This window comes from Dermacentor andersoni, chromosome 3 (genome assembly GCF_023375885.2).
Source record: "Dermacentor andersoni chromosome 3, qqDerAnde1_hic_scaffold, whole genome shotgun sequence".
In the NCBI taxonomy this organism is placed as follows: Eukaryota; Metazoa; Arthropoda; class Arachnida; order Ixodida; family Ixodidae; genus Dermacentor; species Dermacentor andersoni.
Window position 1 is genome coordinate 231,178,937 of NC_092816.1, and position 18,068 is coordinate 231,197,004.

Sequence of the window (18,068 nt, forward strand, 5' to 3'; positions counted from 1 at the left end):
GCCACTAGAAGTACAACTGTCTACGTCTTGTATCAGTAGTGCCTTCTTTTTCCTCTTCTGAAGTTTCATAAAGCACGTAACGCAACAGCACCAACCTAACACAATTAACAAACCAAGGTCCTAATGGTCGAAATATGTTCTTTCAACGTATACGATGCCATCGCTTACTCGTCAGCGCTTCGACACCACACCGCGACACAAACATCGTACCAGCCGCTGGCCCAGCGCGCTATCGCCACTTCGAGCAACAGAACAAACAGAACAAAGGCAGAGAGCTGTGCGTTGCACTGTCCCACTGCATGTTATAGTAGCTGCGCTTGGAGCGAAACCAAAACTGCCAAAAAATACTAATAGACTAGTTTGCAGATAACAAATTGCCAATCCGTAGCCTGTACTTCCCATCATTTGAACGTTGGTTGAACAATCGCAGCGCCACTTTTCGCTGTAGTTATACTAATATGAAACGCTAGGTGCTCCAATAACTGATATTTGTGGCAATAGGTTGCCTCATGCTTTTTGTTCCACGCTTCGCGACATATTTAGATGGGCTTGCCTTTAGTACTTTCATTTGAGACGTCGCCATGGCTCGTGAGGAGTCCGAGTTTCGCCAAACTCGGCGTATTCTACATAACACTCCGGCAGTCGTTTTCAGGGATAAATCTAGTGATGCAGCACGGAAGGCTTAAACCGCCTACTGGTTTTACGTTAGGCTTAAAAGAGTATTTGGGGCTTAAATTTAGAGTTTTGAACGGGAAATCATCCACGACAGCGCCTCCGAAGACCAGTGTCTTATTTCGCGGTAATTTAGCAGAAAAAATTTTCCTCTTGGAGCTTTCGAAGTTTCGCCTTCAACAAGATTACCACGTGATGGATCGCTGTAGGCGTACAGATGGTTCTGGCGGCGATCAACACGCACACAGAGAAGCCAACTCAAGGGCGCACTAGTGGCGAAAAAGAAGGTAAACCTAAAACTTATCTACGCATGCTCAGTTATAGCAGCGCCACCTTTTAATCGGGCACACGTGCCGGCCTATGCGAGAAATAAATGCTTCGGCATTTGATTTGTTTTTCTTTATGCAAGTCAATACGTGGTTTGCTCACGCATGCGCCTCCACTACTATATATAAGCAAACCTCGACCATTACACCAGTTCTCTTTGTTCCTTTCACCGCAGAGGAGCTATCGAAAGCCAAACAACACTGGATTTCTGACTCAAAGGTTGTTCCAACTTCACACCGCTTTATTGTCCTTAAAGACCCCCTACCGGAAGTACTGCGTAAAGGTTGGGTTTACATATTTGACAGTTAAAGAAACAGTACAGGCCATTGCCTTTGGATATAGGCGGTGACGGCAGCAAAAAATTCTGATGCGCATGTGATGGCGACGACTTTGTGGTGAAGGGCATTCTGTAACAAGCATGTGACGCCCCCTCAGCAGCTCTGCACCATGTGAGCGATGTCCTGGTTCAGGCCAGGCTACCGTCTTGGTCATTTCCACGCCAGGATGACCCGCGTGCAGCAACTGCAAGACCCTGGACCGGATACTTTGTGGGATCACCACCCTGGAACCCCACTGTAGGCAGCCCTGCTGAAAGCTCAGCTCACCGGCCTTGTGGCTATAGGCCTGCTGAACAAATTCCTCCCCACGAAACACCGCCTTAACCACCTGAGACAGGACTGAGTCCCGGCTGGTCGCTTGCGATACCGCACATCTGGAGAGCACCTCCGGGTACGCGTGCTCCAGCATGAGCACTTCAGCAGGTTCTGGAGCAGCATCACGCACCTCTGGCAGGGGCAGGCGGCTCAGGGCATCACGAAGTCGCAGGTCCTTTCCTGGACGGTAAACCAGCTGGTAACTGTAAGCTGCCAGCCTCAAGGCCCAGTGTACTACTCGAGGAGATGCTTGCACGGGAACTGCCTTGTCAGGCCCCAGCAGCCCCAACAGCGGCTTGTGGTCCGTGACCGCCTCGAGCTTCCGGCCCCACAGATACTGGTGCAAGCGTTCGAAAACAAAGATGAGGGCCAGGCCTTCCTTGTCCCGCTGGCTGTAGCGTCGATCTGCAGCGGGATGCCGACGAGAAGCAAACGACACAGGGCGTTCCTGGCCATCCTTGTGCCGGTACGCCAGGACTGCTCCCACACCGTACGGCGACGCATCTACGGTCAGGACGACAGGCTTGGCAGGATCATTTCATTTCATTTTTTTCGTTTCATTTTTATTTCCCTAAAGACCCCCTGCAGGGGTTTTACATAAGGGGTGGAGCTAACGTGAGAAAGTAAAACATGTTTTTTTTTTCATTATGACAGGTGGGATGTAACTTTTTCTAGGAAGGTTGATGGACACGTGATGGCTGCAATTTCATGGGGAAGGTCGTTCCAGTCGCTTGCTGTTCGGAGGAAGAATGACTTGGAAAATGTAGTCGTACGGGCACGTTGGCGTGAGACTTTCAGCGGATGACCGATTCGGCGAGACGTGCGTGATGGTGGTGCGCAGATGTATGGCTGCTGTTTGAGCTGGGAAAAATAAAATTTGTGAAATAGGCACAGGCTAGAAATACGGCGACGGAGGGAAAGACTGCATAATTGGGACTGGTGCTTGAGAGATGAAACACTAATATAGGATGACTATGAACGGTGAATGAAACGGTCGGCTATGTTTTGTACAGCTTCTAATGAGTCGATGAGGTGAGGTTGCTGTGGATTCCAGATGGCGGATGCATACTCAAGTTTTGGCCTGATTAATGATGTATAAGCAAGTAGCTTTACATTTTGAGGGGCGTCGTGAAGATGACGTTTAAGAAAGCCTAGTTTTTTATTCGCAGATGATATTAGCTTTGTTACGTGCTCGCGCCATGATAAGTCATTGCTGACAGTGATACCGAGATAAGTATAGGACGGAACGAGTTCGACAGGAGAACCGGAAATCTTGTAAGTAAATAAATGCGGGTTTTGACGACGATGAAAAGACATGAGTTTGCACTTATTGGGATTAAGCGTCATCAACCAGTGATTGCACCATGATTGAATGCGGTTAAGATTGTCCAGAAGGGATTCCTGATCAGCTGTATTAGAAATTGGGGCATAACAACGCAATCGTCAGCGAACAGACGGACATGACATGATAAATTTTGAGGTAGATCATTAATATAAATTAAGAATAGGAGGGGGCCAAGGACAGTTCCCTGAGGAACGCCCGATGTTACTGGTAGATGGTTAGAGGAGTAGCTGTTAATAGTAACGGACTGTAAACGATGTGTGAGGAATTCTTTTAACCATGCAATAATTTCTCGATGCAAGTTTAGTCTGGAAAGTTTTAAGAGTAGACATTGATGAGGTACCTTATCGAATGCTTTGGCAAAGTCTAAAGAGATGGCATCAGTTTGTAAGTTAGCATCAAGGTTGGAATGAAGATCGTGAAGAAAGATGGCAAGCTGTGTCTCACATGATAATCCTTTTCTAAATCCATGTTGGGATGAAGCGAAAAAATTTTAAGAGTCTAGATGCTGCATTATCTGGGAGTAGATGACGTGTTCCATTAGTTTACAAGGAATGCTAGTTAGGGAAATGGGGCGATAGTTGAGTGGAGAGTCTCTGTTACCTGATTTGAAAACAGGAACGACCTTCCCCATCTTCCAGTCTTCTGGGATGATACCTGTGGCGAGTGACTGAGAAAACAATAAGCATAAAAACTCGGATGAAATGTCCTTAGTGTTTCTGAGAAACTTAGTGTTAATTTCGTCCGTTCCGGCTGACGATGAAATTTTCAATTTGTCGATTGCGCACGAAATGCCATTTGGATGAAAAATTATGGCTGGCATTGTTAGTTCAGTAATGGAGGGTAGTGAAATGTATGTATCTTCAGGTTCTTTCGTGAATACTGATGAAAAGGCAGTATTAAATATATCGGCACACTGAGCATCACTAACAGAGTCACCGTTATCATTAGTAAGGGTGATGTCGTGCGATTACTGGGGATTTATCACGTTGCAAAATTTTCTCGGGTTAGTGGTTATCATTATGGGTAAGTCGTTGTGAAGAAAGAAACGTTTCGCGCTTTTCACTGCTGCTAAGTACGCATCTTCAGCGCTGTAGTACTTTTCCCATGCAGAAGAGCTGGGTAAGTTTAGCTGCACGGTACAGGCGCTGCTTTTTATTCTTGAGTCTTTTGAGCGTTTTATTGAACCAAGGATTTTGGGAACCAGAGTTAATAGTGCACTTTGTAATGTATCTGCTCGTTAGATCACTAATTTTGCGTTTAAAGATTGACCAGTTTTCGTCGACTGTATGCTGATGGAAGTGAAGTTCAAAAGTGGATAAGAGGGAGTTTAATTCATTATTTATTGCTACGTAGTCGGCCTTATCGTAAAGCTTTATTGTTTTTTTGGACACTTTCCATTGAACGGGAGTAATGGTAAATGATGCGTGAATAACTTTATGGTCACTGATTTCCCTCAGGTAAGTAATAGAAGCAAAGGTCTCAGGATGACTAGTTAGAATGAGATCAAGAGTGTTTTGTGAAGTCTCGGTGATGCAAGTTGGCTCAGTTATTAGCTGTGAAAGATTAAAATTGAGACATACGTCGACAAATTCTCGAGGCTCTTGAGAAATGGTAACATGAGGTTGGTGCCAGTTAATAGAAGGGTAGTTAAAGTCACCGAAAAGAATAATTCGTGCACTTGGATACCTAGTTGTTAATTGTAGCAAAACACTGTTAAACTCACGGGGGAAGTCAGGGCTATTATGTGGCGGTCGATAGCAGACACCAATGAGTGTTGCTGTTGGCGCACTGCGGCAAATGAGCCACATAATTTCAAGGTGAGATGTGATGTTGACAAGCGAGAAAGGTAGTTCTCGATTAACGGCGACTAAAACACCGCCACCTCGAGAACCCTCGCGGTCGTTGCGAAAGAGGCGAAAATTTGGCAAATCATGCAGAACTTCAGAATCGCTGATGTTTTTGTTGATTCATGTTTCTGTTAGTACAATTATGTTGCTTCCGGAGGACGATACAAAGTTAGATACAAGGTCTCGTTTGGGAAGGAAGCTGCGTATATTTGTGAAAATGACGGAAAGGCAAAGGGTGGTTCGGGAGTTGGTTCTAGGATGACAAGCTGATAGAGGGCATTGTGGGGACCGGCGCCGAAAAGTTATCTGCTATGCGATTTCCTTCACTGTGTAAGTCGTTTCGTCGAAGAAGCAGCGCTTGGGCCCGATATGAAGCGTCTTATAGCGGAGCGAGAATTTATTAGTTTCTTTTGCAAATGCAACCAAGTGCTTTCGAATATTTTGGACGCGGCGGGTATAATCTTCACCTACACTGAATTTCGTTTCTTTAAATTTGGGCCCTTTAGATAGAATGGTTTCTTTTGTCTTGGATGATATGAATTTGACAATGATAGGGCGTAGATGGTTTGGGGTATGACGGCCAAGCCGGTGGGCACGCTCTATATCTTTGGGATCTAAGGCTATTTCCAGGCGTTCTAGGCGATGATCAGCGATAATTTTTTCAGACTCGGCATATGTTTCACGGGGGATGAGTCAGGCAGACCGTAGAAAATTAGATTGTTCCTGCGGGAGCGGATTTCAGAATCGTCAAGACGAAGCTGCAAGTCTTGAACCAAAAGAGCTGTCTGGCTAACTATTGACTGAATGATTTCAACGTCTTATGTAACTGTAGACAGATTCTGGAAACGTTCTTCGAGTTCAGTGAGGCGGGTATTGAAATCGGATATCGTTTTGTCGATTGAAAGCATACGTCCTTTTATATCTTGTAGGTCAGAGATTAGTGTTGCCTGGCCATCAGACAGCTTTTTCAATTCAGCCAGAACGACATCCAATTTGTCAGGTCCAGGGTTAGTTTCAACATCACCAGCAAGGAGTAATAAGGACCGTACGTTATGACAACATTCGGCACAAATAGCGGTCAAACACTTCGGGCTCGGCAGCTGTATCAGTAAATAATTACTGGATTTTTTAGTAAATAGACTGACCGGTTCACCAACCTGCATGATGAAGAGAGTCAGATTCGATAACCGTGCCGTGGCACAGCTGCCGAGCCCACAGATTGTGCGAGGTGATTACTGGTCCTTTATAGGTGGCTCGCCAAGTGATGTTGCTGCTGATGGTGTTTCCCAGTTGAGGTCGAGGGTCCAGTTTTCACGTGCGGTAAATGGGCAGAGTCGGCGATGGCGCTGATGAAGCGGTGGCTGTCTTCGACGGCGCTCCAAGAAAACTCGGCTGGGGACTGGGAGGTGTCCAGGAAGGTACGGGAGGCGTCGAAGAACACGGTAAGCAGAAGGCAAGCGGAGGCGTGAAAGGGCACCTGCATGATGAAGAGAGTCAGATTCGATAACCGTGCCGTGGCACAGCTGCCGAGCCCAAAGATTGTGCGAGGTGATTGCTGGTCCTTTATAGGTGGCTCGCCAAGTGATGTTGCTGCTGATGGTGTTTCCCAGTTGAGGTCGAGGGCCCAGTTTTTCACGTGCGGTAAATGGGCAGAGTCGGCGATGGCGCTGATGAAGCGGTGGCTGTCTTCGATGGCGCTCCAAGAAAACCCGGCTGGGGACCGGGAGGTGTCCAGGAAGCTACGGGAGGCGTCGAAGAACACGGTAAACAGAAGGCAAGCGGAGGCGTGAAAGGGCACCTGCATGATGAAGAGAGTCAGATTCGATAACCGTGCCGTGGCACAGCTGCCGAGCCCCCCAAGGATCGAAGTGTACCAGCACTGGGGCCTTGGTGATTAGCTCCTTGCTGCGCTTGAAGGCCTGGTCCTGCTCCTTCTTCCAGACCCATTGTTGACCATCTCGAAGCATAAGATAGAGCGGCTGTAGATGCCAGGTTCGGCAGGAAACTCCTGTGGAAGTTGATGAGGCCGAGGTAGCTCTGAAGCTCCTTCTTGTTCTGAGGCTTAGGCACCTTGAGCACAGCATCAACTTTGCGGGGAGCCGGGGCTAGGCCAGCCTGGGAAATGACATGAGCCAAGTACTCAACACTGGGGGCCAGGAAAATGCACTTTTCCACCTTGAGCTTGAGACCAGCGTCCTGCAGTCATGCCAGGCAGTTGGGCAGCTTCTGCAGGTGGTCCCTGTCGTAGCTGCCATTAACCAGGATGTCATACAAGTACACCGCCACGTGCCTCATGCCCCTGAAGAGGTTGTCCATCTCCCTCTGAAATATGGCTGGGGCTGAGGCCACGCCAAACGCTAAGCGCGTACACTGTAAAAGACCCAAAGTTGTCGATATTGTGACATACTTCTGGGAGCCATCCTGGAGCACAAGGTGCTGGTAAGCATCTCTGAAGTCGAGCTTGGTAAACTTCTGTCCACTGAACAACGCTGACCAGAGATCTTCAATCCGGGGCAGCTGGTACTCCTCAATGGTAGCGACAGGGTTGATTGTAACCTTGAAATGCTCACAGATCCTGACACTGCCGTCTCGCTTAAGAACTGGTACGATGGGAGCGGCCCATTCAGACGTTTTGACGGGCACCAGGATGCCTTCTCGCTGTAACTGTTGCAGCTCCTGGGTGACCCCGTCCTTCAGGGCGAAGGGCAGTGGGCGAGGCTTGAAAAAACGTGGCCGGCCTCCCTCAGGTACATAGATACCAGCCGTCGTGCCGGCGAATGTGCCCACCCCTGGCTGCAACAGGTACTTGAACTCTGTTAGGAGGCTGGGGACGTCTTCCACCGCATGCAGGCTGGCTTCCTGGTATTCTGGCAGACGAACTCTCAGTGCATGAATCTAGTTTCGGCCCAGCAGCGTCGGCGACGACCCTCGGTTAAGGGGAACGGTTGCCTCCCTGTCACCAAAGCGAATGCTGACCTGTGCCTGACCATGGACCTGGGAGAGCTACCCGGAGCAGCTGCGCAGTATCACGCCCGAAGCCTCGATTGACACGCCGGGGAAAGTACGCTTGAAGAGTTTCCCGGTCATTAGAGATACGCTGGTGCCTGTGTCCAGCTCCATGTAAAGGGAGTGGCCGCAGACTACGACGGTCAGCATTTACGGCGGCAAAGACGACGGAACGAAGCCTGTGTGCCAGATGTCCAAAATCGGCGGGTCCTCGGCCACGACGTGAAACCTGGCCGCGGAATAACTTGAGCTTGCTGCTACACGCCCCCGCCCATACCCTTGCCACGGCTACCCTGGCCGCAGGCTTGTATGGTACCTGGGCTTGAACCAGGCTGCTGCTGTCTGCTGTTCGTCCTCCTCCTTCGGCATACCCGTGCCAGGTGCCCAGTTTTCCCGCACGTGAAGCATTGTGCTTGAGAGAACTGGCACTGTGAGGGGGAGTTGGCACCACTACAGCGACCGCCGGTACCGCCCTTTGTCACCAACTTGTTGACTGTCGCTTCCACCGACGGTGAGCCACTCGCACGGGCGATCTCGCCGACGTCCTTGGCGGCAGCTTTCATTGCTAGCGCTGCTTTAACGGCGTCTTCCAGCAAGAGGTCTGGAAGCTCCAGGAGTCGCGTCTGCATGGCAGGGTTGCTGAAGCTGCAGACGAAACTGCCCTGGAGCAGCGAGTCCAGCTGGTCCCCGAAAACGCAGGCACTTGCTAACCCTCGTAGCGCAGCAACGAACTGCCCAAGGGCCTCTCCGTCCCGGTGGCTCCGGTTGTTGAAGCGCAAACGCTCCATTAGTGTGGACGGTGCTAGGCTGAAATGCGAGCTCAGTATGGCGAGCAGCTCACCCAGCGTCTTAACATGTGGCGTAGCTGGCTTGAGAAGGTTGAGCAGGAGACTGAAGACGCGGGTCCCGCAGCTGGCCAGGAAAATGTCCCGCTGTTGGGCCTCGGATGTGTCATTTGCCCGGAAGAACACGTTGACTTGTTCCTCGTAAAGTGGCCAGGCAGACCCATCTCCCTCGAACGGCTCGAGCATTCCGTACAGCGGCATGGCGGCAGCGACGGAGGGCGGTGTTTCGCCGCTCGCAGGGGCGTGGGACGTTCTGTGGGTACTCGTCGCCAGTGTCACGATCCGCCCGAGTTCGTGAACGACAGACGCTCCGCAGCGTGGTGGTGACAAACGATGACTGACCGCCGAGCACCTGTGCTCGTCGGTGTTTATTGCGGTGTGGTAACTAATGTTGCCTACTGAGCCTGGCAGGCCACCTAGCCTGGAGGGCCAACGAAGATTAGCAGAAGCTGGCTGCTGACCGAGGGTGCCGTCCTGGGCCTTTGTCGGAGTCGGAAGCTCCAGTTTTCACCAGGAACTTCCGTCCTGGCCCACCCTGGTCCGACAGATAGGTGGTGGCTCCTGCTAGCGCACCATCGCTGCTCATCCGCATTCCAGGTGGGGCCATGTGTCAAAGACACGCCGACCATGTTAGGCCTCGCCTCAGGACCTGGCCAGCACCCTCGACTGCCACTTCAGGGTTCCAGCCCGCAGGAGGACTAGCGGCAATACCAGTCGCTTCCAGCGGAGCACCGCCCACCTCGGAGCGTGCAAGCGTTGCGTTACTGGTGCGGCGCGTGTTGGACCGTTGTCGAGTCCGGCACCACTCACAAGGCCGACCACTGCGGTCCCTCCGGACGGAGCGAGGCTGGTTCAGGCAGCACCCGGCGTTGCCACACCCGGCCCATCAACACCGGTGCCCAGGCGGAGTACCGACCGCGGAGGCCAACAGACCGTTACTCGCCTGCTACCATCGAACCGGCAAGGGCGGAGGCAGAGCCTTGTACCTTGAACCTGGGCGTTTGTTGTCGACAAACAACCTGGGGGTCATCATCATCATCATCATCATCATCACCACCACCACCACCACCATCCTTGTTACGCCCACTGCAGGGCAAAGGCATCTCCCCTACTTCTCCAACTACCGCGTTCGTGTACTAATTGTGGCCATGTCGTCACTGCAAACTTCTTAATCTCATCCGCCCACCTAACTTTCTGCCGCCCCTGCTACGCTTCCCTTCTCTTGGAATCCAGTCCGTAACCCTTAATGACCATCGGTTATCTTCCCTCATTAAATGTCCTGCCCATTCCCATTTTGTTTTCTTGTTTTCAACTAAGATGTCATTACCTCGCGTTTGTTCCCTCACCCAATCTGCTTACACCCTTACACCCTTAACGTTACACCCATCATTCTTCTTTCGATAGCTCGTTGCGTCGTCCTCAATTTAAGTAGAACCCTTTTCGTAAGCCTCCAGGTTTCTGCCCCGTAGGTGAGTACTGGTAAGACACAGCTATTATGCACTTTTCTCTTGAGGGATAATGGCAACCTGCTGTTCATGATCTGATAATTCCTGTCAAACGCACCCCAGCCCATTCTTATTCTGATTATTTCAGTCTCATGATTCGGATCCGCGGTCACTACCTGTCCTAAGTAGATGTATTCCGTTACCACTTCTAGTGCCTCGCTACCTATCGTAAACCGCTGTTCTCTTCCGAGACTGCTAAACATTACTTTAGTTTTCTGCAGATTAATTTTTAGACCCATCCTTCTGCTTTGCCTCTCCATGTCAGTTAGCATGCATTGCGATTGGTCCCCTGAGAGACTGCGCAAGGCAATATCATCAGCGAATCGCAATTTACTGAGGTGTTCTCCATAAACTCTTAACCCCAATTCTGCCTTATTCAGGTCTCTGAAGACCTCCTGTAAACACGCTGTGAATAGCATTGGAGAGATGTATCTCCCTGCCTGACGCCTTTCTTTATTTGGGATTTTGTTGCTTTCTTTATGGAGGACTATAGTGGCTGTGGAGCCGCTATAGATATCTTTCAGTATCTTTACATGCGGCTCGTCTACACCCCGATTCCGTAATGCCTCCATGACTCCTGAGGTTTCGACTGAATCAAACGCTTTCTCGTAATCAATGAAAGCTATATATAAGGGTTGGTTATATTCGGCACATTTCTCTATCACCTGATTGATAGTGTGAATGTGGTGTATTGTTGAGTAGCCTTTACGGAATCAAGCCTGGTGCTTTGTTTGACAGAAGTCTAAGGTTTTCCTGATTCTATTTGCGATTACGTTAGTAAATACTTTGTAGGCAATGGACAGTAAGCTAATCGGCCTATAATTTTTCAAGTCCTTGGCGTCTCCTTCCTTATGGCTTAGGATTATGTTAGCGTTCTTCCAAGATTCCGGTGTTGTCGAAGTCATGAGGCATTGCGTATAGAGCGTGGCCAGTTTTTCTAGAACAATCTGCCCACCATTCTTCAACAAATCTGCTGCAACAAACCTGGGGGTAAGGGGGTGTAACAAGCATGTGATGCCTACTCGGGCGTAATCTTCGTTGGCCCGCCATGCTCGGTGGCCTGCCAGGCTCATTAGGCAACATTGGTCATCGCACGGCAATAAACACCGACGAGCACAGCTACTCGGCGGTTAGTCATCGTTCATCACCACCACGCTGCGGAGCGTCTGTCTAACGGAGGGTTCCTCGAGCCCTTCCTCGTTCACGAACCTGGGCGGATCGTGACACATTCCAGTCTACAATTGCTCGTGCGAGGAAGGATGCTGGAAAAGTTGTATTGCGGGCAAAAGGCCGTGTAATCTAAAATGAATGCGCAGTAGGGTGGTATATGTGGGCGCCATGAGCAAAACATGCCTGATTTAGTGAGCTTTGAAATGCCTTATACGACAATCAAACGCTGGTAATGCGACGAAGAAATTCTAAACTTTCGAGGCTGCGATTTATCTTCAGGGATGAAACGCTGACGGAGTTTGAGTATGCGTTATGAACGAAGCGGAAAATAGCGTTTCGAGATGTCGATGCGCGATTATTATGTGTATTACATATATTTATTTATTTAAAATACCTTTCAGGCCCTATGGGGCATTGTGTAAGGGGTGTTACAAAATCAAGGGAGAAAAAAGAGTAAACAGCCATCTAAAGTGTAATACAAAAGATACGCCTCAATGCAGGGCTCATCAACATTACCACCGAAAACATGAAAAAGGAACAACTGAAGTAATTAAAGGCCATAAAGGTACACTTAAGGAAATAACACGAGTAAAACTCAACGTAAGGTACTAATACTAGAAAGTAAAATACACGAAAAATGAACATATCAGGGAGTACAATTCTTGAAGGGATATTTAGGGAAACAGACGCAAAAAAGCCATAATATATACAGGGCACACAAGTGAACACGTGACGCAGCAAAAATAGCAATTCACTAGAAGGTCGAAGCACATTGCCAAGTGTAAGAAACAAGAGAAAGTGATTTGTAAGTGCTATTATGAAAAATGCTCGTGTAGGAGATGAAATTTTTCTTTGTCTGACTCAGCAGCAATGTTATTAGGCAGATTGTTCCACAAGCGAATGGCCGTAGGGAGCGCAGAAAAGTTAAAAGCATGTGTCGTACCGTACATGAGCGCAAAACTGAAGTGGTTATTTAATCGGCGAGACGTGTTCGAGGCGATCTGGATATGTAGTGTGGATTGTGTGGCATTATAAACACATTTGTGAAACAAGGATAACAGAGCAATATTACGGCGAAGAACTAAAGGCTGTATGGAATGATGGAGTTTCATTTGCGTTGCGCTGGAGTGATGGCTATAATTACGTGGAATGAAACGGGCAGCTAAGTTTTGGACTGATTCAAGCGTGTCGATTAAGTATGTAGGATGTGGGGACCAAATGTATGATGCATACTCGAGCTGTGGACGAACAAATATCTGATAGGCCAATTTTCGGGTGTTGGAAGGTGAATTACCCAGATTACGACGTAGGTAACCCAATGTCCTTGAAGCTTTTGCGCAAATGGCTGCAATGTGGTCTGTCCAGGAGAGGCTTTCGGTTAGGTGAACACCCAAATATTTATACGATACTGTATGTAACAATTCTCTATTATTGACGTTGTATAAAAGATGTGAGTTGTCACGCTTACGACTAAAAGAAATTACCTGACATTTTGATACATTTAAATCGATTAACCAGGTGTTACACCAATTATGAATTAGGCTAAGGTCATTTTTAAGGGCCAGGTGGTCGTCAGTACTGTTAATTGATCTGTAAATAATGCAGTCGCCAGCGAAAATACGTAAGCGAGAAGAAACATTAGGTGCCAAATCAGTTATGTAAATTAGGAAGAGTAAAGGGCCCAAAACGCTGCCCTGAGGCACACCAGAAGTAACGTAAGTAGGAGACGAAGCGATATTATTAACTACTGTGAACTGTTGACGATTCGAAAGAAAATTACAAAGCCATGTTACAGTGAAGGAGTGAATTCCAAGTGCAGTTAATTTTGCAATAAGGCGACAATGAGCTACACGATCAAATGCTTTGGAAAAGTCAAGGAAAATGCAATCGGTCTGCTGGTTATTGTTCATGTTAAGGTGCAGGTCAGTAGTGAATTCGAGTAACTGTCTCACATGATAATCGTTTCCTGAAACCATGTTGATGGCGAAAAAAGAAATTATTGGACTCTAGGTGATTATAAATATGACAAGCAATTATATGTTCGAGCATCTTGCAGCAAATGCAGGTCAATGAAATTGGACGGTAATTTTCCCGGGAGTTTTTATTCACAGTTTTAAATATGGGTATGATTTTGGCCATTTTTCAGTCATTGGGCAGCTGTCCCGAATGACAAAGACTGCTTGAATATATGGTACAGAATGTTACTGGATATAGAAATGGTATTTTTTAATATCTTGGAACTAATATTATCAATACCAGATGAAATAGATAACTTCAAATTATTAATAAGACATGCAATTCCCTCCACCGAGATTTCAATACTTTCCATGAATTTCCAGTCATAATCAGCGACATCAGGTACATTGGTATGATCCTCGCGGCTGAAAATCGATGAAAAATACGTATTAAACGCAGAGCGGCATTCATTGTCAGAGAGAGAGGAGTATTTGTATCGCTTTGTAAGGCTATCCGGTTAGAGCCACGATCAGGTGATATAACTCACCAAAACATTTTCGGATTCCAATGTAAGAGAACGTAAATCTGTGGAGAAATATTTATCTTTAGCTGCAGCTAAGACAGAACAGTACGTTTTTAAGCAAAGCGTGTACCTTTCCCACGAAGGAGCATTATTGACGCGTTCAGCGGTATTGTACAGACGTTTCTTTTTATTCCTGAGCTTACGTAGGGCATTGTTAAACCAACGATTTGTTTTGTCATTTGTTATCGAGATCAACGGGATATATTTGTTAATTAGAGCAGACATTTTATTCTTGAAACATACCCAGTTATCTTCCACCGAGCGATTATAAAAAGAAGGAAGTTGCGTGCGGTTGAAAAATACTTCAAGTTCATCGTTTATTTTAGAGTAGTTTGCTTTGTTATAATCACGTATTATTTTCTTTGAGATCCCTGAAAAGGGTAGTGGAACACTGATTGTTACCTGGAGTAGATCGTGATCGCTAAAGCCGTTTAGATGAATTACGGATTCAATCGTTTCGGGAGTGTTGGTGAGTATAAGGTCAAGAATGTTAGTACCACGGATAGGTTTGTTAACGACCTGGAATAGGTTAAGATCTAAAGTTAAGTTAAGAAAATCCACTGATGTTCGACAAGATGATGATAGATTACGCCAGTTTATGAGCGGAAAGTTAAAATCACTGAATAAGTAAACAAAATGCGCTGGACAGAGCTGGAGGGCCGTGGTTAGGCTATTGCGTAGTTCTGTAACGAAAGAAGTGCTGTAGTCAGGTGGACGGTAACAGGCACCTACCAGTAGTTTGGTCGTATTTATTATTACTTCAACCCACAGAATTTCAAGAGATCAGTTCGAGTCGATAATAAGTGAAGATAATGATTTTTTAACACCGAGAAGAACGCCACCGCCTCTCTTGCTAGTTCGATCTTTGCGGTAAATATTATAAGAATGGTTACCAGGAAGAATTTCGTCGTCTGTAATGGCAGGATTTAGCGAAGTTTCGGTAAGAACAAGAATATTAGATTCGTCATCGTCAAGCAGAGAGCAAACTAATTCGCGCTTGGGCATGATGCATCATATGTTTGCGTAAGATAGAGTCAACAAAGACCCAGTGATAGGTAGCTTTGACTGTGGAAAAGCCCGTGGGCAAGTGCTTATGTCTAGCTATCTTTGCGACATGACAACGGTGTCAGTGATTTTGTCGTGCGTGTAAGTCTGGTTATTTATAAGCAGCCGATCTACTCACAGCTTAAAAGGCACATTTTGAGGTTTCGCGAAGTCAAGCAGTGTTACGATGGTTGACGGGCGGAGGCAACGCCCCTCCCGTAGTGAACGAGACAGTCGTTCCAGCCGAAGAACGCCGGGTTTATTCACGCTCGGAAATATAAAGAAAAGATAAGGGGAGAGGGAAGGTGGGACAGAAAGAGTGCGCACATGCGCACTGAAGGAAATAGCTTGCTTGTCATGTTCATGGGTTACCGCATTTCTTCACCCTTAGTAACCAAAACGCACGACAGGTTTCTTTGATCGTGTGGAGCGACGTAGCTCCTGAGGTATTCTCTCAGGTGTTTCAGAGGCCCTTGGTTCCTTTAATACCGGGGAATCCGTTGTAGGAAGCCTCGACAGGTCGACGGCTGCTGGGGTCTCATCTGTGGTCCGCTTACGAACTTGATCCAAGTGGCGGCGGACAAACCCGTCGGCAGTCTTAACATCCAGGAGGCGAGCGCCGGAAGTAGTTTCCACAGTGCCTGGGGCCCACTTATCGCCGACGCCGTAATTTCGCACGTACACATAGTCTCCCGGTGCAAAGTTCCAGCTTGAGTCATTCACAGCTTTAGCAGGGCAGGCTCTGGAAGGAAAAGACATGTCCAGTCTTGTGCGCAACCGGTAACCTAATAGCATCTCTGAAGGAGAAGGGCCTCCTTGGTGTGGTGCGTTTCGATAATTGCACAACAGCCGGGCCAACGACGTTATGATGAAACTGCCTCCTATCTTCTTCAAGCCTTCTTTGACGGTGCGCACGGCTCGCTCGGCTAGGCCATTACTCTGGGGGTGATAGGGGGGTGCCAGAATATGCACTATTCCGTTTCGCTTCATAAACTGCTCGAACTCCCATGCTGTGAATGGCGTCCCGTTGTCTGACACGAGCGTGCGCGGTATACCGAAACGGCTAAATATTGTCCTGAGGGCATTAATGGTACTGTGAGCGTTAGCCTGCGACATGGGAACCGCCTCAATCCACTTTGTGTGTGAATCGACGACTACCAGAATCATTTTCCCTTTGATTGGTCCCGCATAGTCGATATGCAAGCGCGACCACCTTTCGCGCGTATCGGGCCAACTTACTGGTTCTTTCGCCTGAGGCATCGGTAATGTTTGCACGCAGTTGTGGCAGGTCGCTGCAATGCGCTCGATGTCGTGGTCTAAGCCGGGCCACCAAAATAAAGACCTGGCTTTTGCCTTCATAGCGTACACGCCTTGGTGGGCTGCATGTAGTAGCTTTAGCAGCTTCCCTCGCGCATTTGTCGGCACTACAAGGCGATGACCCCAGTAGAGCACTTCTTCAGTAACAGACAACTCATGCCGCTTTTTGTAGAACTCTACCTTCTCTTTCGTTTCTATGTCAAAACTGCGTGGCCAACCTTCCCGTGTGTACTTGCGTACCTGTGAGAGTACCTCATCAGCGACGACGAGTGCTTTGAGTTCCTTTAACGGCATGTCAGGCTGATCCCACTGGTCCAGGGTCAGTACAATTTGGGCCTCATCCTCCTGGTCCGCTTCGTCCTGTAACGGTTGAGGCAGGCGGCTCAGAGCATCGGCATTGCACATGAATTTTCTAGGCTTATGTTGCAATCGATATCGGTAGGCCCCGAGTATGATTGCCCATCGCTGAATGCGGGCAGCGGCCATAACCGGCGTTTGCCTGTCCGCTCTTAGGAGACCCAACGATGGCTGGTGGTCAGTTATTAGTGTGAATTGCCTGCCCAGCAGATAATCTCGGAACCTCGTGACACCGTAGACGAGAGCTAATGCCTCACGCTCGATCTGCGAATAATTCCTTTCTGCGGCAGTGAGCGTCCGAGATCGGAATCCTAGGGGCTGATACTGTCCTGCATTACGATGGAATAAAGCCGCTCCCACGCCATAAGGTGACGCATCAGCCTCCAAAAATAGCTCTTTTGCGGAGTCGAAGTGAGTCAGCACCGGAGCGGAACACAAAACAGCCTTAGCCTTCCGGAATGCCTGATCCTCAGGCCCTTCCCAACACCATTTCGATTTCTTTTCTAGGAGTCGGTATAAGGGGCTGAGTAGCATGGACAGATTAGGCAAGAATTAGTTATAAAAAGTGAGCATGCCCAAGAAGGACCGAAGCTCCGTAACGTTTCGAGGAGTCGGAGCCAGTTTAATTGCCTCGATGTTCTTCTCTGACGGGTGCAGCACCTGCGGCATCAATTCTATGTCCTAGATACGTAACAGACTGTTCGCCTAGTCGGCACTTGTCCGCCCGGAGCTTGATGCCGTATTCCCTGAAACGCTGCAGAACTGCTTGCAGATTCGTATTTGGGTGATCCTTCCCATCTTCTATTAAGACATCATCTAAGTACGCTTGAACCCCTGGAAGACCTTGCAGAACGTACTCAATCCTTTGAAAAATCGCAGGTGCAGATGAGATTCCAAATGGCAGTCGATTATAACAGAAGAGGCCCTTGTGTGTATTTACAACAGCTAATTTACGCGAATCTTCGTCTAGAAGAATTTGGTTGTAGGCATCGCGTAAATCCAAGATGCTGAACTGCTGTCCCCCGCGAAGCGTAGCGAAAATGTCGTCTACTACGGGTAGAGGATACCTTTCCATTTCACAAACTGGGTTCAGTGTTACTTTAAAATCTCCACAGATGCGAGCTGTCCCATCGCTTTTCAATACGGGAACCACCGGATGGCCCATTCTGCATAGGAAACAGGCGAGATAATGCCTACGGCCACGAGTCGGTCTAACTCGGCGGAGACCTTGTCTAACAGAGCGAACGGAAAGTTTCTTGCCTTGCAGAACCTTGGTGTTGCTCCGTCCTTTATATGCAGCCGTGCGGGTGGCCCTTTGACGAGTCCCAAGCCCTCCGTGAAAAGGTCAGCGTACTGCTCCATCCCGGGTGCAGCTCCTTGGCTCTCTAGCTTCACTTCGGTTGACTGCGACGTGATCTGAAGAAGCGGCGCCCCTTTTATT